The following is a 27960-nucleotide window of genomic DNA, read 5'->3' as shown; positions in this document are numbered from 1 at the left end:
GTGGGCAGCTGCAATCACCTGAACAGAGCAAGAGGCTGTATCTCTGCAAAAAGACAAATAAAATATGTAGTCAGCCATTCCTGAATAAAGGAATAAGTGTACCAAGACCCTGAACAGCATCCTGAGGCTGCACACAATGCTGTCTGCATACTTCTGCATCCATAGCCTCAGCTATGTTGTAATTGGGTACCTCCCCAGGACAAACTGTGATCTTGAAAAAACTCCGGGCATTGAAAAAGTAAATTCCTGTTGATATAACACAGCAGTGGGCAATCATGTATTTCTCTGAGACATTATTATTACAACATCAGGACATTTGCATCAGCACTACATTGAGAAACTACAGCCACCGGAAGGACTGAGTGCGAGACAGCCTCTTGGCACTATTAGGAGATAAACACTCATTAAACTCCTACGGGGAATATCCAGGACCCTGTGCTACAGCACAGTGTGGAGCAACAACTCGCCAAGCCCTGAGGAAAATACCTTAGATCCCACACACAGTTAAGGGAAGAAAAATAGAGAGAGATGATGTTAAAAGTGTTAAAATATGTATGATGCTAGAGACGTTAAGACTTCAAAGGCGTGTAACACTGCTATGCACATAAGTTGGCCATGCTATTGCACTTAATTTTGGTACGTCAAAGAAATGCAGTAAATGGAACATCAATATACATATATTTGCTATGGGAGCATTAGCATGGAATAATTTACCATAAAAAACTGTTGGCTGATACCAGTAATATCTGTGAAGGCCCATCTATGTTGCTGCAATAAATACAATGACAGCAGCTGGAGCAATAGCTATGCCACCTTTAATCTAAATAGCTCATACAACAACAGTGACTGTGCACAGGAACAAGATTCAGCAAAAGCTTCACTAATCTGCCAGGGATGAGTGACTTGTTTACATAGGTACCCATGCAAGTCACAAATTGTTGATGACACTGTCTGAAGTGGTGTGAGGATGCTTACTTCTACTCCAGAATGACTGACGAGGTGCTTGGTCAGAGCAGACACCATGCAAGGCTGAAGGAACACTGCCAGGCTATTGAATTGTCTAGACTATCTCTCCACCCTTGCTTGAAAACTGAATGATCCAGGCTCTCATTGCCTTGTGCACTTACAGAAATCCACCTCCGGGCACCCCCTTGCCTCCACATGTGCTCCTTACAATCTTCTGGGACCGGTGGTGCCCAGGGAGGAGATGCCAGAGGACATCCCTCCTCCTGGCCCAGCTCTGCTGCACCATGGACAGGTGGGGAGCAAGTTCTGCTGCTGGTGTGTGGCTGAGTGGAGCCACTGATTTCTGTCTTCCCTTCTCTCCTGCAGCTGGTTTGCTCTGCACTGGAGCATGTGAAGTCACTCTTATACCGCACTAAGCACTAAAGCTGTTGTACAGAACCACCTACCTGGACGTGTATGAGAGAGTCAGGGGAATTCCTTCCTGAACCAAAGTCCAGCTGTGTCCAGTCTGGATATAGTAGAGTCCTACATAAAGAAGTGAAAATCTATTATATACATTTTTTACTTATATATTACTCATAACATTTAAAAATTGTACTTAACCTCTGAATATCTCTTTTTTGCTTTTACATGCAATCCAAGACAGTTCCCCCAATAGTTTTTTTACCTGCAACTAAATGCTGAAAATAAAAATCTTCATTTTCATTTCATTGCTGTTATTGCTGTCATCACTAAACCTAGTAACTGGGGTTTGTACTGGCCATCCAATACTGGCAGATAACTTTACGTCACTGCTAGTTAAACTTACATGAGAGTTAAAAATTTGCATAGAGAAATGGTAAATAATAAAAAGACAGACAGATAAGGATGACTCCTGTTTGAAAACAATAACAACAACAAAAATGCAACAACCAAAAACAAACAAACAAAAATAATAATAAAAAAGAAATCAGACTGTTTTTCTTGTATGTAAGTTACATAGTCAGGAATTAAAATATAGCCTGTAAGATGGAAAGTTTGTGCTATTAAAAAGTTCTGAAATTCATTTTCATTCTGAAAATTTCATTCTGAAAATGAATTTGGGGTAAGAGTCAATAATTTGCTGAATGCAACCTTTCCATGGGCACTGCAGCCAAAACAGATCCTAAGGGATCAGCCAGGAGCCCTTATGAAGAGTGAGGAAGATGATGTGACTGCTCGATTTAGCTTTGGTAAGACTCGTGATGGACTAGAGTCGATTCCTGATGTGCACCATCCATAAAGGATGCTGATAGATTACTCAGACTATGGAGAAGAGCCATGGGACTCATTACAGGATGTGAAAACATGTTTTACAGCAATGGACTCAAAGAGTTTAATCTGTTATTTTAAGAAAGAGGAGGCTAAGAGATGAGATGATCACAGTCTGTAAGTATCTATGGCAGGGATATGATTTTGATAAATGAGCGTTAGTCCAGCAAACAAAGGCTTAACAAAATTTAATTGCTGGAAGCTGAATCGAGGCAAATGCAAAATAAAAATAAGGCACAAAAATGTAAGGGCAAGAATAGTTGTTCCTTGAAACAATTCACTAAGTGTTGCTGTGGGCTCTTCATCACTGGAAATATTTTAATTGAGATTGGCTGCTTCTCTAAACTTTGTGCTCCAGTTCAAACAGGAATTAATTCAGGGAAGTCCCATGGCTTGTATTATAAAAGAGGCCAAGCCAGATGATCACAGTGGTCCCTTCTGACTTTCTAATTTATGAACTCTGATATAATCAGACCCTAGCACAATATAGCCATAGGCAAAACCACTTCCTATTCATCACAGATTATTCTGAGAAATGTTAACATCTTCTCATTATTTCATCAGGATAAATCAGGCATTACAGCTATGGCTGTATTAAGCTGGTAAAACATAACTGCAGTTTCATGTGTCTTTAACTCATTACCTTAAAAAACCTCAAAACATTTACCCAGCTCATCCTAACTATTCGGTGTAAAAAGCATTTAAATGCTGAGAACAATGAGTTCAGGCTCCAATACCACTGAGTTGTCCTTCAGTAAGAACACACAAAATGTATCCTTATAAATGAGCAACCCTAAAGTAAACCCTACATCACTATCACCTGGATGTAACTACACCTAATGTCCCCTTGATCTTTGCACAGAACTCTCGGTGCGTACACAGCGAGAGCAGTAAATGGCTCTAAGGAGGTAGATACTGTTTCACAAAAAGGTTTAAGACAAACACAGACAGCAGAGAAGTGCTGATTTAGTAACAGAATATTTTACAGCAAAGAAGGTCACAAATTGGCAGCATTAAAGGTTTTATTTTGGTTAGTTGACAAGTGCGAATAAATGCTGTACAGAACAGGTAGTCAAGTGCCAGCAATATTTTTCTTTTGAAAATGTTATCTTCACTTAGATCTTCTTCAGTAGAATATCACCAGTCAATCATAAAGCTGGCTGTTCCAGCCAAATACTTTTACCATTACACAATCCTGTGTGGATACTAGGTTCACGCGGTGGAGACATAATCCTGCAAAGCCTGAGGAAGATAATGTTTTCTAATCCAAAAAGAACCCATTTCCCCTTTATAAATTAGGAAATGAAACTTTTCAGAAAGTGGCTTTTAAAACCAACTTAAATTCCAACTCCAGATAGATTGGCTAAATTAAATTCACAGTGTTGGACCTTGTATTGGTAGGAAGAACGTCGGACAAACAGCTTATCTCCAGCGTGTTTTTAATGCACAGTCAGGTCAGTATCTTGTGACCAGCTTCACAGAACACATCAGACTTCTTAGCTAACGCACAATTTCCAAAAATCAGATAACTAAAACAAGCAATGGACTTCACAGTGACTTTAAGCAGAAAATGCAAAGAAATTTGTCAGAATACTGTGTAGCTTGTTGTGTCGTGCTAGCCACTGGTTCATTCTAGTTAAATTTACGTGAACTGTCCAGATCAGATTGTTTATTGCTTTTTTTTTTTTTTAATGTTCATGAGAAATTAGCATATTTTTAGAAATTAAAGTTTTGTTCTCATGGTCACCAGAAAAGAAATTTCAAAAGAGCTGTAGAGTCTCACTAATCTCCTCAGAGCTAGGTCATATTTTACATGATGGAGATGTCACATAATATCACCCCAAACATTTACATGCTTATCATCAGCAATAAAAAAGCAAGTGGATTGACTTAATGAGCTGACAAGCAGCAACTTGTGGATGAAGTTTAAGTATGCTACAGAACTACCAGCATGGCTCAAAGCTGATAATATCTTCTTTGGGTTTTCTTAATTTTTAATAGTCCTGACTGCATCTCTGCTACCACATCTTCCAAATCTTTTCCCTCTTCTGGCTGACTACAACACTCTCCCACTGTGATCTCCTCTAAACAGCTTTCTTCTATTCTTGGTGTTGTCTATTCTGTGTTACGACCCTTTCTTTTAACTTATTCCTCTCTGAATTCCTCTGTGTAATTCCTCTGAGTTACTTATTCTTCTCACTGGGTATTTACCTAGTTTATACTACTTGAATTCAGCATAAAACTACTAAAAGCAAAGTCAACATTTTATCCAGTTCTTCACAACACGAAAATGTCATATCTTGAGATGTACTTCCTTGCTTTCATCCCCAAACTGGTATTTAGAAAGGAAAATGTGAAGTAAATATATTACTGGCAGCTGTAACATAATAATTTGAGCACAAGCAAATTAGAGTAATGGTTTTGATATGGGCAATACCTTTTGGTAATGGGGTTGTATTCACAATATTGCTTTTGATTGCCAAAGATGCATGGATTGACCTGTATTCACCAACAACTAGCAGTCATGCCGTTACACTATCAGGAGGAAGAAAGCTATTGGCTGAGAAAGGAAATGAAAGACTATTTATTTCAATCCCCAGGAGGAAGTAGCAAAGCAACCTGAGTGAAAGCAAAAAACCTGAAAAGAGCATTGCATCTCTGAGAAGATGAAAGGGGGGTGTCAGTGATATCTCATGATTTATAATAGCTTTGCAGTTGGGCTGCAAAGTTGGCTGTGATGTGTGAATGTAATGTGTTTTCCTAATAAGAGGAATAAGTGCTCCAAGTTGATCCTTAAATAAATGTATAAAGTGCTGAAAAGCATGAGCACAGAGTATGGCTTAAGAAGTGTAAATACAGATATGAAATGACTGCTCTTGAGTGCAAGAGGCTGGGTGATGGAACAATGAGAATGAAAGAATATAGTGTTCCTAAAGAGCTTACTGTTTGGTAAGAAGGAAATGAGCATACTGTCTTCAGTCCTACACTCCCTCTTTCTTTCTTCCCTTTATTATCTTGCCAAAATTGTTTGCTTTTGAAAAATAATGAAGTTTTTCTGAAATAACAACCCTCCTTATAACTTCATACATTGCTTCATTTCTTTAAAGTGCTCAGCAAACATTGCCAAGTCATCCTAACAATATGGTTCTTAAATATGACAATGAGATAGAGAAACTGAACCCTGGAGATGAAATTACTCAGCTGGGGTCCCATATTTAAAGCTTTACAGTGATACTGTTGGACAAATTGTGATGATATGAACAAACAATGCTATTAAATAGCTGATAGTGGAATTAAGAGTGGAGCACAGGACTTCCTGCTTCTTCTTTTAATGTTGGGGACCACACAGCCTGCCTGTAGAATTCCATTTAATACCGTTTTTCTACACTATGTTCTTACTTTGCTGTATGAGCTTCTTGCCAATGAGTAATCAATTCCTGAGCTATCAGTTTAATAAGTTACACATTATGCCTTACTTGCACGTTTTATCAAATGGGATCTATGATCCATTCTAAACACCTTGCGGATTTAGAATATGTTGGGAACCCTGTGTGACCTGGAGATATCCAAACACTGCTGGATGCTCAATGACTCCAGCAGAAGAACGTGGTAGTCTCCACAGCAATCTGATTAGGAAAATGTCCCTATGTCAGACAAAAATTGTTCCACAATTGACAAACCAAACTGAAAGAATGAAGACTTCTAGTTCACTCAGATTATACCTTTTACTAATAACAGTGTTCCTTCCATGATCAAACTGAAGCACACTTAAGAGACAGTGTGAGTGCATTTTGTTGTTAGTATCTGTTCATATCTTTTTATTTAAGGACAGCTTTAACCTATGAGCAACTTGCAGGAAAAAATCAAATATACAACACCCACTCCCACTTACCAAATATCTAGGATTCAGGTTTGCCCTGATCTGTCAGTAATAGTAAAAAATACATAGTTTGCAAGAATGCAACAAAACAGGACAAATCCTATAGAACATGCATAGAATGCAATAGAATACGGAGAAGTACTTATTCTGTACTATAGGATAGCATTCTTTTCTGAAAATGTGTTCTTCAGTCATGTCATCCCTGAACAGATAATCTCTATTACAAATGCATTTTGAAGATCTCAGAAAATTGTAGTTTTTTTTTTTTAAATCAATTATTCATCAAAAATGTCTGATAAGAATACTTTTATATGTGATTGTTCTTCACCTCTGACGAGTTTACCAAAAACTGCTGGACATGCACTGAATAGGAAGTTATATCTTTCTGCTAACTCACTGAAATACCAAATCCATCATTCTGGATTTGGAACACTCCCTTGAGGACTTTGTGCCCATAAACCAATAAATGGATTACATTCATTCACATGTGTTTTTCCCATCTGTGACAGATAATGTGGCATGCCACAACTCAGGTAAAATGGGATGGTCAAAATGCAGTTTTTTTCATGCCCTACAATTCAAGAAGCATCAGGATAGATGCCAAGACTTTCAAAATCTTGAATCAAATACAGAGGCTGAACCCCAGAGGTTTAAATAAGGACACTGACATTTTTGAATATCTGGATGTAGACATCGCTGTTACTGAGGAGGAATACTCACAGCCCAGCTGCAAATGGGTAAAAATTACACTGAAAGCATCAGCTTGGGACTATGAGGCAATAACTCCCACAGTTTTCTTTCCTCCTCCCCCAAGCAGCAATAAAAATCCCACAGAACTGAAAAAGTTCTTTTTAGTTTGGATTTTAGAAGTTAAAAAATAGGTATGTCACTTTTATACAGCGTCTGATGTATTAAGTCTCAAATAACACAAGAATTCTTATGTAACCCAGTAATCAGTGGACTCAATTGTTTATAATATGCCAACAGTAAATGCAGGAGGAATTTATAATCATATTTTCATGGGGAGTAAGCCAAAACCCCTTCTGCAAGTCAAACAAACTGCTTCACTTTTTCATTTTGGACAGGTTTAAAACACAAAGAGATATGACAACGTGTCAGATAAATTTCTCTTCTGGCATTTTTCCCCATGGAGGTGACGCAAAGAAACGTAAGAAGGTGAGGTTGTTATGTCCACTATGTGTGTTATAGTTACTCTACAGGTGGATAGTTATGATAGTCTAATGACAATCTCCCCATAGTGAAAAGAATACAAAAAAAAAAAAAATTGGCTACATTTTCTACACTTCAATTCTTCTCCATTTTTTTCCTCCTCTCAAAATTTTCATTTCTTTCTCAGCATATCTTTCTAGTAGACATTTTTTTTTTCTTTCTTTCCTTCTTCTCTGCCTCGTTTAGATTCCCTCAACAATGGAAATTAAGTGGGGTTGACTGAATTGGTTTAAACACAATAGAAATACAGTTCCAGTGACTGGAATTTAAAGACAGATTTCCCCTGACTGATGTCTGCTAGTCAGAGCAGTTTTAAGGCAGTATTTTAAAATTATTTCAATACTTTAAAATTATTTCTCAGATGTTCCCTTTTCAAATGAGTGGTCCCAATTTCAGTAGGGAGACAGCTCCTTTCCCATCTCCTTGTTGCTGCTGGCCATCCGCTGCTTTCTCTCCTCAGCTTCCCCTGTTTCCTCCTCCCCCCATTCCCTTGTCCAGCCTGAAGCCTCTCCCAGAAGAGCATTCAGCTAGGGACATGCTTGAGCACCCCAAAAGCCAATCCATGCCCCCTGTCAGTCTCCCAGTGCCAGCAGGGCATTGTCCCTGCATTGGCTGGTCTACGCTAGGATTTATAACATGGCAGCACTGCAAAAGCACATCTTCTCTCCTCCCTCACTTTCAGTCAGGGCCGTTTTCAGACGCAGGCTGCCCTGGGGCTGGCTACCAGGGAGAAGAAAGCAGCCCTCACTGGAGCAAACTGGGCAGCAGCACAGGAGGAGGGGAGACATCCCTCAGGCACTTGCAGATTGCCACAGTGAGTAAAGGGGACACGGGTGACGATGGCAGGGAAGGCTTTTTGCCCAGGTGTAGTCAAGGAAATGTGAAGGACTGAGGGGTGACCTGGTACTTGAAGCTTAGTGGACATTTTCAAGGGTCCCCCGCTCAGTGGGGCCCCCTGATGCTTTCCTGATCTGCCTGTGAGCCCTCAACCCTTGTGCTCCTGCCCTTTTTTGCCTTTGCTCCTCATGTGTTTTGTTTTGTTTTGTTTTTTTTTTTCCATTTGTCATTTCTCCTCTGGGGAGGCCCTGACACTTTGGTTAGCCCATCAGTGCCCCAGCCGAGCCCCGAGCCAAGACTAACAAAAGCTTCACTGCTCCCCATTCATTTCTGCTCAGAAGGAAGGAAGAAAGGGTAGACACCCCGGGGAGGTGGGGGGGAAATGATGATCATCCCAAGGCACAGCTACGATTTCAGCCTCCAAATGTGGGTTGTAGTAGAGAAAATTAAGAAGCTGTCTTTCCCAAGCCCTGCAGCCAGGCTGGTCTGGGACACAGTGGAGGCTGCTCTTTTCACCTGGAAATGTCTCACAGATTCCTACCAAGGCTGATTCCTCTCCCAAAGTCCAAACCCTACTTCGCTTTAACACCTCTGTTTATGCTACAACTTTAAAGGCCAAGATCACAGCCTGAAATGGTGCAAAACTGCCAGTTTTTCCTTGGATTTAGGGTGAAACAAGCCTTTCTGCACTTGGGCAAAGGCCCTTCAGTGATGAGGCTAAGAGATTTGTGCTTGAAACATTCTTCGTAATACAACTTCAAGATGCTTGGCAAGGCTGAACTCCCGTGAAGGAATCTGATGCAAGAAAACAGATGAAAGCTGCAACGTAGTTGAAGGGAATTGCAGAGTTTTGATTGAGGACAGGATTTGGCCTCTATCACTGAACATTCATGAGGCCAAACATGATATGGAAACTGTTTCAGTAAATGTACTCCACAGAATCTACATGCCAGGGAGCCTGAGCAGCTTCATTTATCACTGCTGCACTGCTGGTGTTTGTCTTTATACAAGATTATAACTTTTTTTCCATTAAATCCCATGTCTGAGTAGCAGTCCCTATTGATTTCTAAGGACGCAGAAAGTGTTTATAACCAAATCAGTGTTATTTGGGGAAAAAAGCTACGTGATTCAAATCCTTCTGCCCGAGTGCATATGAGTTTGGATGTCATTCTGAAGCCACTGAGACTAAGCTGAAAATTAATTGCTACAGATAGGTGTGGCAAAGAGAAATATTAAAAGCTAAAAATACCATCTTTAGTACAGAAGACTGTCTGTGGCGGTACCCTAGCTTGACAAATAAGGAGAGAACTGTGGAAAAATTGAGGCTTTTTGATATCACTGAGAAAAACTAGTCAAGGATGTAGCTGCTTTTTCACTCTCCATCTACATCTGATTCATTTATGTTACTGCTCCCACGGTGTTTCTTTGAAGCAGCCCAAACACCACTAGCTAGAAGAGCTTTCCACTGTATTTTTTCCCACAAATTTGCTGATGGTTTTTCAAAAAAACATTTCACACATATTCACTTATTTTCATATGGAAATCTTTAACTCATGAAATAAAAAGAACTCTTTGGTCTCATATCCAATATTTATTCTAGTTACACACTTTTAAAGAGATGATACTGATTTGCGCCACTAAACAAAGAGCACATCAGTATTGCAAGCAGTCATTTTCCATCCAGCTAAGCTTTCTTTGGAATGTAGCTGTCAATTTTTCCTTTTTCAGACCCTGAAGGAAGTATCCACATTTATTCAAAATAAAGAATCCAAACTCTTGGACTCCTCAGAGCAAAATAAGCCAGAAGGTGGAGTTGCAACTGTAATTATGATCTCTTTAGTGCCTGAGGACAATGTCTTTAGTTAACTAGATGCATTCCACTGCTACTAATGCAGTCTGTTCATGTTTAAAAATGTTTATTTTTCCCTATCTAGTCCTAGCTTTCAATGTTATTGACAAATACAAGCAATGTGTGCATCCAATAAACATATGAAATGAATCACTGAAAACATCTCTTTCTTATCGGCCTATACCGGGTTCAAAGAATCAGCTTCATAAACTACTAGCTATTCTGTTATTTGATGTAAATATGATAAATATAATGCTTATCGCACCTTATTAATGCTCTTTGAATTGTTTTAAAGAAGTGTCTGTGTACCTAAAATGGAACTGATCAGATCATTTTCCCATATGAAAACACTTAAATTGCAGAGATCAGGGAATTACAGAGGTCAGAGAAAAAGTGAATCTTTGTGCACTTCAGCAGTGTGTCCTGTGAAGAAGGTATGGAAACCACACAAAGATACAGCTCTGTGAGGACACTCTGCTGCCAGCAGCTCTCCAGTTTTTGCACGGTGTGTTCCAACAAGAGGCTGCTTTCAGCTCCGCTTGCAGCAAAAACTATTGCAATATTCTTTGCACAAGCAAATATTACTTGATGTGGAAAAGAGTTTTAAGACAGTGAGCTGAATTACACAATGTAGTATAAGTGTGTCTACCCTTATTCTCCACCTTTTTTAGTTTGAAATATGGCGGAAATTTTTTCTCTGGGAGAAATATCCCTTTTTGACATTATATGCTGTACCTTCTTATTAGAACGTGATTAGGAGAGCTAAGAAAGGACTTACTCAACACTGTAAAAATTAGTACTTGTTTGAAATACGAGAACATTGTCCTGTTGCAAGCATTCAGAAATGATACTTAACTGTCAAAATCTTTTGCCGTCATTTATTGATTTTCCTCTGACAAAAGTTCCTGCCACAGATTTGAGATAAGCTGTGGTGTTGTAAAGCTGATGTGAAAGTTTGCCTACAATAAGGGAACTGAGAATAGTATATTATTTAGACATCTCTGTAACAAATTACTAAATTGTTACAGTAATTTAGTAAATTTAGTAATTCTGCTATACTACAAGTTGCTCAGCTGTTCCGAAGGCTAGGAGTCTGTGTGCGGATGCAGGTTGTGTCTATATGGAATTTGCACGGCAGTGCATTTTTTTAATCTACAGCCACATACTTCAGCAAAGCTAATGCAGGTGTGCGTCCTTCAAGCTGAATGAAAAGAGCCGCTTAGTCCCTTCATGCACAGGAGCCCGGAGACAATGAAAGATCCCAATGCCACCCAAATCATAGCAAAGCCCATATGGATGCAGGCTACACTGGACGAGAGTCAGCTGGGACATGCGGAGGCTGGGAAGGTGACTGGTTGGGTGTCGTGTGTGTCTGTCTGTGTGTGCCTGTCCGTAAGTAACAGCGGTCAGAGAAGCCATCCTGCGAGGGGCCCAAATCAGAGCGGCACGGCTCTGCGGGGAACACACTCCACACCAGAAGCAAGCTTGGAAACTCTGAGTAAGAAAAGTGCCTGTTGTTTGTTTCTGCTGTGTTCAGAGAAACAAGATTCTGAGTACATGCTTTGTAAATAAACCGAAGACATTCCTGACTCCTATCATCAATTTCTCCTCCTAATGGAAAAAATCCAGCAAGTTTCCACTCAGTGAACAGGGGCAATAACATAAGCACGAACACAAGGGTCAAGTCAAGTACTATCCACACGCGTACTGGTGCAGCCCTGCTCAGATCAACGCAGAAAAAAGGTCCCTCGATAGAGGAATCAGAGATACTCTTTCTCTCTCACTTGAAATTTTGAAATCAGAAAACTGACTGTAAAGGAACCAAAGGTCTCATCTCTTTGGCTAGAGAGAAAGTTGCACTTCCAACAAAGTGAAAGTAGAATTTGATTTCTCTGAACATTTTTAATTTATGGACGATCATTTTTCTAGACTTGAATGTACAGAATTAGCCTGGTCAAATCCCTTCTTCTTCAATCTTCCCAAATACAAAACAATTCTTATATCACAATACCAGCCTGTCTCATGAGGAATTGTGAGAGCTAACTTTTCAAACTTCAGTGATATGAGATCCTTTGGATAACAGATAGAAAGCACTCGGTTTCTATATGGACAAAAATACTTTTCCATAAGTGCAAGTCTTTGGAAAATATTGCAATTGAAAAACAAACAAACCAACAAACAAAACAAAACAAAGCAACAAAAGCAAAACAAAGCAAACAAAAACAAAGCAAAACAAAACCATCAGAGTAACTGTAACTGCTAGCCACATGTGCCCCTTAGGATTGAACATCATGTTCATTTCCATTTGATAATTTAGCATCCATATCAATGATATATTACAGATAAACACTAGTAGAAGCCTTGAAATTTTCTATCTTCTATTTAAAATTCACCTTTGAAAAATCACCTTCATTCCCATAAAAACACTCTTTGAAAGCTTCTAACTTTTACTCCTGGGATACCGCGATAAAAACGTGCATGTGGGGTTGAGTGCAGCAGCTAGGGTAAATCACATACTGCAACGCGCAGGCAGGGACTCACCAAGTGCATTCCTGCAAACAGCCTCACTCCCCTTGGCCACGTATTGTAGGCAGACGGAGAAGAGAGCATACAGGAGAGATCTGGGGATAAACTGAAGAGCTTGGCTACAAAAACTTTCATTACTCTAACACTCTGTCATTGAATAGCAGTCTTAGTGCAAGAGTAGTGCTCCTGACCACTGCCATAACATGGATAAATAGACAAAATTGGTAATATAATGATAACTAGACTGTGCATTGAAAGATGGTCTTACCAGTCTTATGTTCTTTCTGGAGGACCATCTCTCAACCAGATCTCCTGCTAAGGGTGTCTTGCAGGAGTAGGGCAAGAGCCAAGAAAGCACAGTAGCCTAAATGGTGTCAAAGGGATGACCCTTTGACCATGTGTCAGAGGGCTGACCATTTGACCGTGAGGGAATCCTTTAATCCTTTGGACGCTGCCTCTCTAAAGGTGCGTCACTGTTTTCTAGAAAGGAAAAGAAATAATAGCTGTAAGAAGTAAAAAGATCTTGCATGATCTCTAGATATAAATGGGAGGTGGGGGGAGAATGACAGTTACCCCAAAATTAAAAAAATAGAGATTGCAGAGGAAGTTGACTTAAAAGTTCAGAGGAAAAGCTGGATGAAAGGAGAACGAGTGACTGTCCTTCTGGTCTTGTGAGTTCTGCATTCCTGGCTGTATGGCTGCCCAGATTTAAGGAACAGGAAAACATGTCTCTTTTTGTTTGATTGTTTGTTTTGTTTTGTTTTGTTTTGCTTTGTTTGAAAGTGGGCAATGAAAGTAAAAGGTGTGAGGAAGAGGCAGGAGATGCGCAATAGGTCTGTGAGCTGTTAGCACGATAATGACTTCTACATCATGTTTCTGGATGAGGTGGTCCAGAGGTGCAGTGTAGAGAAACTGGGGAAGGAGGTCAGAGTCAAACCCGAAACACCCCACTGAAAATCTGTAGGGGAGGATAAGAAAGAGTTTCCAAAGAACATGTTACAAGAGTGATTGCAAAGCTGGGAGAAGCAGTAGAAGGCAGAGAGAAGACAAGAAACAAGAGGACAAGACTGCAAGAGGAGGCTCTAATTGTGGGGGAGAGGGGAGTGGAGGCATGAAGTTGGAAGGACAGTCTGAAAGGAGTGAGACTCAAGGATGAGAGAGGTCTGGAAATACTTCCCAGAAGCAGACCTCACTTACTCATAGGGAGTTTGTGCCATTGCCATGGAGTGAGAGTCCAGCTATGTCCCAGCCTCAGCACCTCCCAGCCGGGTGAAGGCTTGGCTCCCCTAAGCTGGGCTGATAACCACTTCCCAGAGCTGTGAGTTCACTGCCTGCAGGGTGCCCCATTCCTCCTCCTCCCACCCCAGCTCCCGTGCCCCGGCGCTCGTGCTCACCCAGCCCTGTGTTAAGCCAGAGTAGAACTAACGCAAGGAAGCAAATAGTTTTCCACCAGCTTAGTGTGCTATTAAGCACTACTTTAAATAGCAAAGAAAATACATGGGATGACATACGGAGACACTTTCCCACAGAAGCATTAAAGGCAGTTTAGCACAGTGCTTAGTTCCAAGACGTATGAGTATCTTTGATGTCTGAAGCCCCACCTTTACTACTGCTTGCTGCCTCAGAATGCTGGATGGAGAGAAGGATGGACATAGAGAGGCCAGTGGTTACTCTGAATAACAAACTAAAGAGGCTACATTATTTTAAATATAAGCGAATAATGCAGTAGCATGTTAATTGTGTATACAAATTGGAATTACAAGTTCTCATCACACTATGAAACACCTTATATATTTAACAGAAACTGCAAATACGTCAACCAGATGTATTTGGTCATAAAAAACACAATGTATCATTAAAGTGGAGACAGAAGGTGGGAAGATAGCTCTCTGCAGAGATAGGTGTGGAAGAAATATGACAATGAAAAACCAGGTACTATTAATGTTATAACACAAAAGACAATGGGACAAGGCAACATCCTATTCCCATAGGGCTGCCTGGCTGTCGCTGCAATATCTAGCTGCTGTTTTAGGATTTGTACAATATGCTGATGTAAAAAAAAAAAAAAAAAAAAAAAGTTCTAAAATCTCAGAAAATGCTTTGTCTAGACAGCAAATAATGGTGTTTGGTAACACTTATGCAAATTCAAATATATAATACTATAATTATGATTAGATTTTATAGGAGCATAACTGCATGCTAACTGCGCAAGCTATTGATAGTATTAACAAGCAATATAGCTATTCCCAGAAGAAAGATAAAAGGAATATAATGATGAAAGTGTATGTGTGGAGGCAGCTACCCACTGTGATGGTACATTTGCACACAGAGAGCAGCCACGAGGTACTGGGACTCCATTTTCAGAAAGTTTTTTGATGAGAGGGGACGTGATTCATGGAGGAAGGAATAAAAGCTGAATGTTTCACTATCTTGGCTCTGTTTCTTTGTTTGTCACAGAGCAATTGCTGACTTCGGCTGAGTCCGACGTTGCTCAGCCTCTTCTCGGTGCTTACTGTCAGCTTGTTCTGAAACTTTGTGATAGTGTCTGTTCATCACAAACACTCTAGGATATAGACCTGGACACAGAAGGCCATGGTGCACGTTAATCTAGCAGAACTAGCTGTTTATTCAGACAGTTCGCTGACACTTGTCGCTCAATTTTCTGAGGAGCATTTGGGAAGGGCGGGCTGCTGGGTACACACACCGCAGGCAGTAATGGTGTAGCCATGCCCAGGATGGGAGGGCATGACAGTAACATGATGTTTCTGACCCAGTTTGTTGAGGTTCGAAGCATTTTGGGGGAGCAGAGAGATGTCTGGAAGTTCAGGTCTGCCAGGCTGTGGGGCTGCATGGCCCACACTCCTGGAGGGATGTAAAAGTTGCAAGGTGCACAGGCAATAGAGAGAAAGGCCTAAAAAATCTCTGTCCTAAGAGAGAAAGCAGCTGGGATGAAGCTGATAAACTGCTGATTCCAGAGCCCAGATAGAAAACCAGAAAGCAGAGCTGCAGAAAAACTGAAAGCAGAAAACTCTTTGGAAAGGCTGAGCAAAGAAGTGGCATGACGCTCTCGGTTCCCCCTCTGGTTTGGGAAAGCAGAATCTCTGTTTATTCTATTTAAATAAACAGAATTGCACCATCAATCTCCCATCCAAAGGAAACACCCCACAAGACCTTAAATGCTGGCTCACCTCTCAGAGCAAATTATGACAATACATCTTGTCCAGTTTCTAACCTCCTGAAATACCTGTGTGATACTGGTCCAGCTGGCAGACCCGGGCACTCTCCCACCCTGCAGACATGGGAAAGGAGCAGCTGTTTCTACAGCAGCCTCACTCTTCCCAGAGCTCCCATGGGTGGAATTAAACCCATGGGGAAGGAAGCATCAATGGTCAGATGGTCTGAGGCAGGGAATTTGTACTGGGCTTGATTGAACCACCTGTTCCTCGTACAGAAATTGCACAATTTGCTTCTGATAGCTTTAGTACCACAAATAGATTGGCACAACTGGAGCTGGAAATCCCAGGTTTGCTTTACAATTCATCTCCTTTGAAAAGCTTTACCTGGGAGGGAGAGCGGCTGGTTCTTGGGTCTCATCCTGCAGGTGCCGGCTGCATGCCTCATCCCAAATAACTTCTCTGGGAGTCGAGTTTAGTCCTTTGATTAAAGCTAGCAGCAGTTTGCCAATGATAACCCAGTCCTTCTGTGAAGTAATGCAATTTAATTAACATGCATCTCTCCTGGACTGGCTAGAGGTGCAGGGTACTAAATGTGTTGAATACAAAGTAATACTGGTTAGCAGCTGAGGGCAGGAAAGGCAAAACTCCCACCTCAGATCAAAACTTCAGATGGAGAGTGCCTGGGCAGAATATAATCACCCAGACTTATCCACTCAAGTTGGCATGCCTAACTCCTAGGAAAAATTATGTGGGATCTTTGTCATGAATGACAACGGCTGATTTCACATCTTATCCCAAAAGACTCCACTAAAGATCTTTAGGAATTTCTTAAGTAACCACATATGTTGAACTGTTACTTATCTTAATGAAAAAAAGATAGTCACTTAACAAAAAGATATCCAGGGATGAGTTCACGCTACAGATTATACAATATATAACCACTCCCCCCACTGTCCCCCCCCCAAAAAATAAAAAAAGAGACAATTTTCATTTATACAAGCACAAATTTTCCATCTGAAAATACTAAGTGTAATTGTTTTCTGTCATTTGAAGGAAGTCCTGGCTCCACTGAAGTCAATGGCAAAACTCCCATGGACTTCAAATGGATCAGGACTTAAACCTTCGCCTTTAAGAACATGCCGACTGATTTTTAAATTTTCTTAAAAAAAAAAAATCAAAAGAAAAATAAATGTGCTTGTATTTAAAAGTTTTGATGCCAAGTTTCATCTCAGGATGAATTACTTCAGCCTTGATATAAATCTATCAAAAAAGGTTTAAAAAATGTAAAGATGAACACACCCTTAAAGAACAGCCCTGCTTTCCTCTTGTTCTTCTCTGGTCCATATCAAAGAATTTTGTACATAAAATAATATGAATAAAAGAGAAAAGATAAAATAACAAACCAAATAATCAACAACGTTACAGATACAGCCTGCAATTTAAAAATAGGCTAGATGTTGTAGTCCCAAGCATTTAATAGAAAAATATGTATTTCCCCAGCTTCAATTTTATTGAGATGCCAAACATTCAAGAAATAAAGCATAGCTATTTAAGTTAATTTACATCAAGTAAAAATGAATTCATTACAGATACTTAATCTGAATTAAAAAGAAAAAAAAAAAAAAAAAACTTTTTCCATTGAATTAAATGTCTTACATAATACAAGAAAGTTGACAGTCCAAAGATCAATCTGTCACTGTATCCACACTCTTTGGCAATTTTTCAGAGTGTTTGTTTAAGGACAGAGTGTAAAACCAGGTCAGTGTCTACTAAAATGCAGAAGATGCAGAGTAAATGAGAAGATTTTATTGTTTCTAAAAATGCATGTGAGATTTTCTAAATCTGTTATGTATCTGATAACGTTATCTTGCAGAGATCAGTGAAATAATGCTGCGGTTTGGTGTTAGCATACTACAGATAGATCACACAGAAACTTCAGCTTAAATGAAATATTTGCATGCATCCCATTGTAATCTTGCTTCGTTTCTAGCAACGTTAATCAAGAAAAATTTCTCCTGCACTTTCACATTTAAGTAGAAAAACAGCTGGTGTCTTTTGTCTCCGTCTGAAAATTAACCAAGCTCCTAAGCTCGAAATATTACCCAAACTAAGCAATTTATGCAGTTTTCCAGGATGCATTAACATAGCTCATCAATCATTGCAATGATAGTATGATGATGACGATACAATTTTGCTCTACTAGTTACAGTGATACAAAGCAAAAAGAAAAAAAAAAAAAGAAGAATCAAGCTGCTGAATGTTGTAGAAATGATTTCCCTACTTTCTGATTATGATTAAATCTTGGTGTGCTTTGAAATCCCTAATGTGTAATGCAAACCAGGATTTGGGGTGTTAGGAATGCATCCCCACCCTTCTTCCACAACGCTCTGCAAATTATCATCTGCAGACCCCAAATCCTTGAGTGGAGGGGGGAAGGAGTAAGAGGGAGGCAGAGAGCAGAGGAGGGGAGAGAGAGGAGAGATTAGAAGCACTTTTCACCTCTTGGTCCCGTCAGTGCGATCAGCGCCGAGAACCGTGCTTCAAATCCAGTGTTATCGTTAGGCCCGATTCAAAGGAAGTCAAATAGTCTACTGAGAAAACAGTGGAAAAAGTCAGGTCCTAAAGAAGTAAGTGCTGCATGTTGAAACGTATGCATGTCACACCCCATTTGTCTTTCATATTGAAGAATAAAGCAGCCTGTCCCGCAGCAGTTATTATACACCATATTCTTTATTTTAAAAATGCAAGAAATTTGGCACAAAGAACAAAAAATCAACTGATGAAAAGCATTTATGTCATGGTTTAAATTAAGACCTTTGTAATGCAAGAATTACATCAGCAGTGGGCTTAGCTTAATGAAAATAAGACAGTGTTTTTAAAAACCATGAACGAACAAATCCTCCCTGCTTTCTGAAAGAGACAAAGGGCAGAAATAGATAAATAGATAACTTAAGCTGAAATCAGAGCAAATCACACTCTACTACCTGTAGGAGTTACTGAACTTTTTATTCCACTGACAATTCTGTGTCAAAGAAGTAAAGCAAGAGGCTATTTTATATTCACATGTGGATTTTAAACATTTTCAGGGAATATTAGGTATTATGAAGTTTCTTCAATATTCTCATTGCTTGAACTTCTGACTAAGATTAATTGAATTTTTAGCTTTTCTTCCCTTTTGATGTGTTTTTGTTTTCAGATTCATTACAGGACTAAAAGTTCAAATGTGCTATTTTATCAGCTTTTTAAGATGTTTATCAGCATATTATTTTGATATAATGATGATTAAGGATTTTTTTTAAATATTATTTTAAATGAGAAGAAAATGAATATGAGTGGTTTGCAGCTAGTAGTTATGAAATAGTAATCATTTGATTAATGTTAAAATATACGGGTAGAGGTAGCAAAAGGGAAATGGATTCTCTTCTCTTCAGTATATAATGTTTTATATAAACTTTTGCCATCTATTCGTTGTGCACATTTTTATCTTTATGGGTCTGCCGAATGTTTTATGAGAATACGAGCAGCAATTCTCTGAAGTAAAAGAAACAGCTTAAGCAAGATAAAGTAGAATAGATTTCTAGGGGAGATCAGTAGAGAGTTTAAAAGCTAGAAAGAGAACTTCAGTGGTATGGTGAGTATAATTATATACAATATTAACATTTCTTTACTGCATTTATGTGACAGAACACTGTAATGCAATTGGATTGAGTTCGTGTTTTGCTGTTATTGATGATGAATGTAACTGTTTCAGTCACTAAACAACATATATATCGGGGGAGGCAATGTCCAAATATCTAAGTATTATTTACTCTATATAAAAATACATAGACAACAAAAATTGATTTTAATGGTATCAGTTTTCCAAGACAAAAATACTACTTGGTTTCTTTTTTAAATATGAACTGGTTATGAACTAATCATCTACATATTGCAAAATGATGTTATCTTAAATATTTGGGGATGTAAACATTTGAGATGGGCATGCAGAGCACACAATGGACACCAGTATTTATGTTTTTACAAGTCTGTTGGTTTTGAACAATACGATCAAACTAATGCCAATATTTGAGACAATGATATATATTAACACCTTGCCAATAGATCTGTTCTAAAGATTCCCTGAATTAGTTACGCAGAAGAGATTATTTCTGACAGAGATAAAACTAGCTAGCCAAACCCTGAAACATCCTTATTCTTATCAAAATTTCTCGATTGGGATTTCCAGGATGATGATAAATTCCCTGATACTGCTCCTTCTTGTAATGCATGATAAAATAAGCCTTATCCTCTGTGTTTACATGCACATCCAGTAATGAAGAGATGAATAGTAGAGGTTTTGTCAAAAAAAGATGATGTCAATGCAATAGAAAATAATAATTATCTTTCACTTTCAGGGGACTTCTGGCATCTGTTTCAGTTTTATTTTAAACAAGTGCAGAAAACAATTGACTTTCATTTTTTCACTTCCTTTGGGCTGTAGGAAAGAAAGGGTGAAGTGGAAGGATTTGGAAAGACGGGGCCTGATTCTGTACCCAGAACGGGTCAGCAACCCCCCTTGGTGTCAGTGAGACCTGCTTAAAAGCAGCAGCTGCAGGATTGGGACCAATGCTAAAAGCGATCTGGTGTAGATGAAGAAAGAAAGAGAAAGGAATCGGATATGCTGTTATTTTTATTTGCACACACACAAAAATGTTTCTTATTAATCAAATACTACCATTCCTCTTGTAATTGATGTCTCTTTGGGAGGACTCAGGAGGCTTGTTTGGAGTCTGCCCTGTCCTTGAAAAGAAGCAGACAATACACAGTGTTTACCAAGAAAGCCCTCCCTCTCTCTAAGTATTGTTTTCAAGGAATTTAGGTAGGAGCTAAACAAAACAAAACCACTATTTCAAGCTGTCTAAATAAAGAATAAAAAAAAAAAAAGGAGGGGGAATTTCTTCCAAGAATTCTCTGCCTCCTTGATGTCTGTCCTGTCATCTCAGATACCTCGTGCCTCCACCACATGAAATATCCACAGTCCCCAGGAAATGAAGAGGGGTAGTACACACCTTCCTGCGGGCAAAAAGGGGAAAAATACACCAGATTTTCTCCATGCATGATTCAAGAGAAACACAGTGTACTGACAAAAAGCAGCTAACTGCTAACCCATTTAACAGAAGCCAATAGCCAATGCAGCATTATCTGCCAGGAGGACACTTCTGCGATGTGGTGGGAGCAGCAAGGGGCTGGGGCAGAGAAGGTTTTCTCCCACCCGGGCTTTCCTGCCGTGTTGTGTTGAGCTGCTACGTAACACCCTTTGCTACAACAGTACACTTCTTAAAAACACAATGAATAAGAGGAACAGCCATTCTTATTGGAATAACTGCTACTTCTGCTTTTCCAGGGGACTTGACAGATGCCATTGTGAATATAAAGATAACATTTCTTTCCTCTCTGTCACTTGTAGGTGGGTCGGAGTAAGAATCTGCTCTCCTGCCTGCCTATAACTTCTTAGAAAACACTTCCACTGGTAGAAAGGGCATCGACACAAAAATCTTTCAAGCCAAGGGACTTTTTTTTTTTTTGTGAGCAAGGTTCAGACAGCTGAGATTGTCAGGCTGGATCCTGCATGAGACGCTTCGTGCTGTAGTTTACAAAGCAGATATTCCTCCCGATGCAGTAGGTCAAAACAGCAGGTCTTCAAACGTGGTCAACCAGGCATGGTTTCTGAAGAGCTGGCTACTCACCTGGTACTAAATTTCTTCCTTCTGCTAACTGCTAAATTGTGTTAGACACAGACAAAAACCCATTAGAGATTTTCCTTATATTAATTTTCTTAATATTAATTTTCCATGTCGGCAAGGGTTCTCTTTACCGCAAATATGTTTTGCAACTGTGGGCTGCATGGCTAGATCTGCATCGCAACTGCTATCTATTAAGGTATGAGCCACATCATGAAAATATTAGAGGATGTCTGTGTTAAAAAATGACTATCTCCTGTTTAAAGCAGATTTATATTAATAGAGATCCTAAGCCTAAAGTGTTTTGGGAAAACAATCCATAAGAAGCTTGATGTGGAGCTCATGTTCACAGGGCCTGATCTTTGCAAATGTGTACGCTCATAAATAGTTTTATTTGTGACAGAAGCTTTGCAGAGTTTAACAGCTCACCCTGTCAGATGACACGCAAACGTGTTTGCAAAATGGCCGTGCAGGCAGCCGTCTGAGCCTTAAAAACGGCACTTTGGTGCAAGACCGAAGAAGAATCTCACCAGCAAATGTTATTTGAACACTCTCGCTTGTTTCTAGACTAGAGTAAAAGGCGATGCAGCTTTAGACTCGGAAGTTTTGAAGATTATTTGCTGCTAATCCATCCCTATTACAGGCTATAACAAGAACTCTGCCCATGCCGTAAAAAAACACCACTAAGAACTGCCTTGACTCAAGGGCCTGGTAGCTGCCCACCTTGGGAATGAATGACCCGTGTCGACTTTGCCCAGCTGGATAATTAAATAACACTAAATAATAATTAGCAAAATAAAATTGTAATAGTCTTTCTTCTTGCTCAAGAGGGGAGAATCAGTTATAAATGCATTTTCCTAATACCGACCTGAATTGTATTGCCTCAAAACTTTACAGCTAGATGTGTGAATTTTTTTCTGTAGAAAAAAAGTCTAATTTTATCTTCCTCAGCATTTAAAGCTGAGCCTGATATATGGATATATATTTACACACAGATGGATTTTTGCCCTTCCAGCTCCAGAGATTTCAGTCTTTTCATTTGTAATTGCCTTGACACATTCCTACCTCCATTTATTTTAATCATCTCAGATTGCGACTAGTATTTGGAAACTGGAGCGCTTAGGCTAATTCAGAAGTAGTTTCTGAAAGAAAAATTCTCTTATACAGTATTCTGCAACACTGCTGTTGTAACATATTGCAAATTGGTGGTGTTAGACTACCGTAAGAGAATACTACCACTTAACTCAGCCCTTCTGAAATGTTTACTTTATCCCTACAAAAAATATCTAATTAAGCCCTGCGATCAACTTCATTACATAAATGTTAGTTTCCCTGGGCTGGCAACATGGATACTGAGACACAGATGGGTTAAATGAGTTGTTAAAAGCCACACAGTAGCTGCATTTTTATTATAAGGGTTAGCTCGAAGGGTAGCTTCACTGATTTAAAATATGAACAAAGGAAAGAGAATCCATATGAAAAACAAATGAAAAAACTTCACCCTCTGTGGACAAATTTCTGCTGAAAAGGATATGCGTAGTGATCAAAGCAAAGTTTAAAGAATGAGCGTCTGGAAAAAAAAAACTTTAAAAGATGTTTTAGTTATAATAACGCAGTTATCCAAATGTCAGTGAATTTGATCAAAGCTGATCTGCAGAGCTCAGGTTTAGCATTAGGTGAGTCATTTTCTTTTATTAGTGATGCTTTTTCATTCAAATGGGTAAAAAGGTGAGAGTTTGGATATGTTGAAGGTTTCATTGGCTTACAGTAGGGACAGACAAATGAGGCCCACCTAGTTTTACAATCTGGCCCACAGCTACTTTGTTTTTAATAAAATGCAGCATATTGAAAGGGCATGTCTCAACATGTCTTGACCCATCCAAACTGGATCAAGATGGCGAGTCCCGTATAGAAACCAGTCCGCTCCCAGGATGGAGCCTGTTATCCCTGGGGAGCAGGAAGGGTCAACGCCATGCCCATGGAGAAACTAGCCGGCCCTGCTCCTCCACCCCTCACCTAGGGGTTGTCAACCATCTTGACCAGCCTTTGTGCTGCCACAAGCTGTCCAAATTGTGGAAAACAGAGGGCTGTCAAGTCCCCCAGGAATCACAGAGCGGTTTAGGTTAGAAGGGACATCTGGAGGACCTCTGGTCCAATGCCAGGTTCAAGTCAGTGGAAAGCCCACCTGATTTAGAGGCAGGGGCCTTCTCCCCACCTGTGCTTCAACCACACACATATGAGAACAGTCTCTGGGGCTCCCCAAGGAGAGGGAATAATACCCCAGTCAAAAACTCAATTTCTCCTCCTATGGCCCCTGACCAACATCCCTCACTGCCAGAGAGGAGTATTCCAGAGTGCCTCAGCTGCTACCTGGCAAAGATAGCTTCTGAAAAACAAGCTTTAAAAATAAAACAGTCTTTCTCACCCTCTTTATTGTGACCAGGGCATTGCAGCATGCTCAGGGACTTGCTGGCATGCTTTGGCTACAAACTATGTGAAGGTAGGACAGGGAGTTCTCAAGTGGTTTTGGTAGGGTGTCTACTTCAACAGGGCCCTGATCCTCCATTGATCTTGGTGCTATTAGAATATTATAGTATTAATAGCAGTGTTAAGGTTGAGAGCTTGGGGAGCTGCTACTTTTCACAGCTTGCGACTGAAACCGTATAACTGCACTTTACAGCGCTTTCTCTCATCTGCAATTTCCTGTTGCTGAAACTTGAAGAATTTCAGTCAGGCCGCGTTGCTGTGCGCAAGTGGCTGCGGGGCAAAGGCCGGGGAGCTGGGAAGCGCCTGTGCCGCTCTCTCACCTGGATCAGGGTGTCGCTGGGGGGCTTCTGGGGAAGTTAACTGATTGTACCCCAGAGTTTGGGGCACGAACAACTTACTGCAAGGCAAGGTAGTGTCATCCTGCAGCTGGGTAGCTCTTGGGTGGCAAGCATCCATGTGCACTCTTGTAGGCGGCAGGACCTGGTAGCAAAAGCCAGACATCTCATCCTTTGGGTGGGAGAGGGAAAGTTAATTCGTGTTTATGAGGGGGTTAAAGAATACACAAGAGCAGTTTCTTGGCAGTAGTTGAGATGCTGAACTTTCACACCCCCTGTTTTCCCTGCAGTAACTTGTTCATCTGCCCATATCCTCACTTCCCAGTTGGAAAACACTCTTTAAGCAAACAAATTGAATGCTGCATCTCTAGGGCCAGTCTTCAGCGAAGGCTGCAAAGTCTACAGCTCCAGCCCAAGCTCCTGCGTCATAATCACAGCTCATTTGTCATTTATTGTGTTATTTTAGGGAAACGAGCCAGTTGTGCCCCCAGGAAAGGACAGGACCATGCGACTACAGCACTATGTAATATTCCATTAAAAACTTTGTGTTTCTAGAGTTTGTTTGTTTGTTTTTATTTAGCTAGACAAATGAGACTCAGAAACATTTGAGTTGCCCATAGCTGAACCAGTGATGAACTGTTCAGTTAGATAATTTTTATTTTTTTAAATAGCAGTTCAAAGTATGAATCATGACAAAGATACAGTTATAGCTTAGCAAGAACATGTCGTGATGGTATGAGATGCCACATGCCTCATAATGCAACATTTAATTTCAAGACCTACTTCTCTGTGGAAGAGAATTAAAGAATAATGGGCACATTGTGAAAGAAGAGAAGGATCTAACTTGTCCACCCAGACTCATTTTGCCATCTCCGTAAGTGAAATCTTGAAAGCTTCCATGTTTTCGTAGGGTTTCTCTGTGGCACTCCATGCCTTTGCTCTGCAGAACGGGGCCAGGCCTCTTGGCTGCCACCACTTCTGCCATGGAGTGGAAGAAGGAGTCCGCGGCATGGAAATAGGAGGCAGAGGCACAGGGTGCTTGCATGGTGGCATGATTCACCCCAGCAAAACCAGCTCCTGGCCTGGATCTGGGAGGTGTTTACATTATACCCCAGTCAGGCGGACTTAAATTTGAGCTGAAAACCAGGGGCAGCCTGCGGGTGAGCCGCCTTTGCGTTGCCCCGTAGGCAGCCTCAGCAGGCCCTTAGGCCGGAGCCACCTCTGAATCCCATCTGCCATCACAGTCAGGCTTTGGAGCCTTCTAGAAATACCCCTGAGAGTTTGTCTTCCTGCTGCCCTCCTTACCAGCCCCACGCAGACGCAGACAGGCCCGCACAGCCTCAGGCTTGTGCCTGCACATCACGGGTGCCTCAGGGTTGTTCTGGAAGTGCTAATTATTGCCGTCCCCAGGGCAGGCCTCAGGGGCAGGCCAGCAGGCAGCCTGTGACGTTAGGTGGTGCTGAGTTTGCAGGCGGCGTAGCCTTTTTCCTGCTCGCACACCAAGCGGTGGGCATCGTCACCCAACCTAACCTAGCAGGGCCCCCAGCAGGAGGGGTGCCCACTACCCTAGGAGCATTTGCTAGCTGCTGAACCCCCAGTGAGTCTCAGATGAACAGGGGCCAGCTGTCTGAATCTGTTTATCAAGTCAGAGCATTTACAAGGTTTAAATAAAAGGCACCTAATGCACATAACTTGTGCTGAAAATACCAAACCTGGGGCGGCTGTGCTGGTTTTGCACAGAGATTTGAGTATGAGCTCTCCCTGTGTGCGCAGCATGGCACGTGCCTGCTTTGAACACGGGCGAACTTGCATTAACACGATGGGAAGGAGCAGCTACATTCTAGCACACCAGTGATCCATGCAAAATGGGTCACCGGGAGATTTAGAAACTGTACCTTTCAATCCCAGCCAAGGAGGTGCATCAAGGCACGCTGACGTGAAGGACGACTGACACACCTCGAGGCATCTTCAGTGCACTGTGTGGCGGTGATGCCAAAGGATGTCAGCTGGCAGTCTCAGAGACAATGCCTCGTAAATAAGCTCAGAGGAAAAAGGGGAAAGAAAAAAAAAAAAATCTTACTTCCTCTTACGCTTGAGAAAAAGAAAACCAATCAATCAATCAATCAATGTCTCCTTCCCCCCCAGATGAATGAGCAGGTCTTCAAAATGCCCCGACGTGCAGAATAGCCCTCTCAAGGGAGCTGCGGTCTGACGCGCTGCCAAGGAGCGGGAGGCTCAGCACTGCCTACGGCAAGGCGCAGCGCCGGCAGGGTGCTCGGCGCCTGCACCAGGTGAAGTTCCTCGTCTGCAAAGCCACAAGTCCGGGGGATTTTTCTGCACCGAGGGGAAGCTGCAAGGACTGGGGTTTGCAGCCTTCTCCCAGGCTCAGCCCGCAGCCCTGTGAGGCGATGGAGCCACTCTCTGGATCCGAGGAGAATTTCAGGGAAGCAGAAGTCCTGCTGCTGCCCCGGTCCTGCCGGGAGCAAGGTGGTGGTGGATGGGCCACCAAGGCCCGTAGACTGGCTCTTTTGCTCTCATGCAGCCAGGGGACTGTCCAACACCTTCCTCGTGCTTTTAAAGTTTTAAATCGCTATCTCAAGCCAATCTGCAATGCAAAGTTTAATCCCTGTCCTGGAAAAAAGGAGAGGCAGTGTCCCACTGGCAGCACCGTGCTGGCACCAGTCATGCACAACTCCAGCTCAGCCATGTGGGGATGGAGGTGTGAGGTCCCCGCGTTGGGGACCAAACATTTTCAGGTCTTGCTCCGCTCATCAGAAATTCCTGCTTAGCTCAAGCAGTGGCTGAAAATTGCACCCTGCGAGCAGTGCTCAGCCTCCTGGGAGAGGCTGGGAGGAGTGGGGGGGAAGCCTATACCTCCCATTTCCTTAATTACACAGATTTAGAAAAAAAAAAAAATTGCTGCCCTTGGCATAAAAATTTTTGCATTTCTCATTTCTTCTCCTAGAAGATTTCAGGCAAAGTTTCACAAATGAACAGCTGCATCTGGATTTTTTTTTTTAATGGAGTTTTAAATGAATGTTTTATTCAGATGCCATGCCTTTATTTTGAAAGTAAACAAATGTTTTTTAAATCTAAGTATTTAATAACTTCAACAAAAATAACTTTTTGGCTAATAGGTACCCTGTGTTTGCCATAATTATACTTTTATAAATAAGAAAAAGAAGATACGAGAGCTTCTGTAATCAGGGAGGAAAAGAGATGCTATGAGGAGGGAATTGTGAGCTGGAAACATATTAATATAAAAGCTACATATGCGTGTGTAACATAGTTTAGTAAAACAAAGTTGCCCTCCTACACAAAGAGCCTCTATGCAGTTACAGAACGATGAGCACAGAGCTGGTGGAGGCTCTCCACCACCAGAGCAGCTCAGCTGACTGACTGTGTCCTAACATTTTGGGGATGGCAAGCAGCTTTTCTTGTTCACCACAAACCCTTCCCTCCTTTTGACCTCAGGGCTCCCAGGGCCATGCTGGTGGCTTTGTGCCAGAGCTGGTGTCACTGAAGTGGCCCGGGTCTGCCTGTGGCACCTGCACGCTCACCTGAGCAACAGGGGGATGTGGCATCTCTCCTTGCTGGGGAGGGCAAGGAAGGACTGGCAGAGTGTGAGAGGTACCAGGCAGGGAAAGAGAGGTGTGGGTTGGTG

The 27960-nt window shown here is 41.1% G+C and overlaps 1 long non-coding RNA gene across 1 annotated transcript in view; it reads right to left on the bottom strand.

Annotated features, from left to right (window-relative positions):
* LOC308189079 overlaps nucleotides 1-27296 on the bottom strand; it is a 42164-nt gene extending 14868 nt beyond the window's left edge. The window contains exons 1-5 of the long non-coding RNA XR_013945999.1: nucleotides 26192-27296; nucleotides 24360-24468; nucleotides 18254-18345; nucleotides 16139-16278; nucleotides 1413-1491 (exon numbers count right to left, since the gene is read on the bottom strand). This is a non-coding gene — a long non-coding RNA (uncharacterized lncRNA). The remainder of the gene's footprint in view (nucleotides 1-1412; nucleotides 1492-16138; nucleotides 16279-18253; nucleotides 18346-24359; nucleotides 24469-26191) is intronic.
* Between the last annotated feature and the right edge of the window lie 664 nt (nucleotides 27297-27960).

This window comes from Anser brachyrhynchus (assembly GCF_964034855.1).
Source record: "Anser brachyrhynchus genome assembly, chromosome: 2".
In the NCBI taxonomy this organism is placed as follows: Eukaryota; Metazoa; Chordata; class Aves; order Anseriformes; family Anatidae; genus Anser; species Anser brachyrhynchus.
The sequence above is the reverse complement of the archived record's forward strand: the minus strand, read 5'-3'. Positions and strand labels throughout refer to the sequence as shown.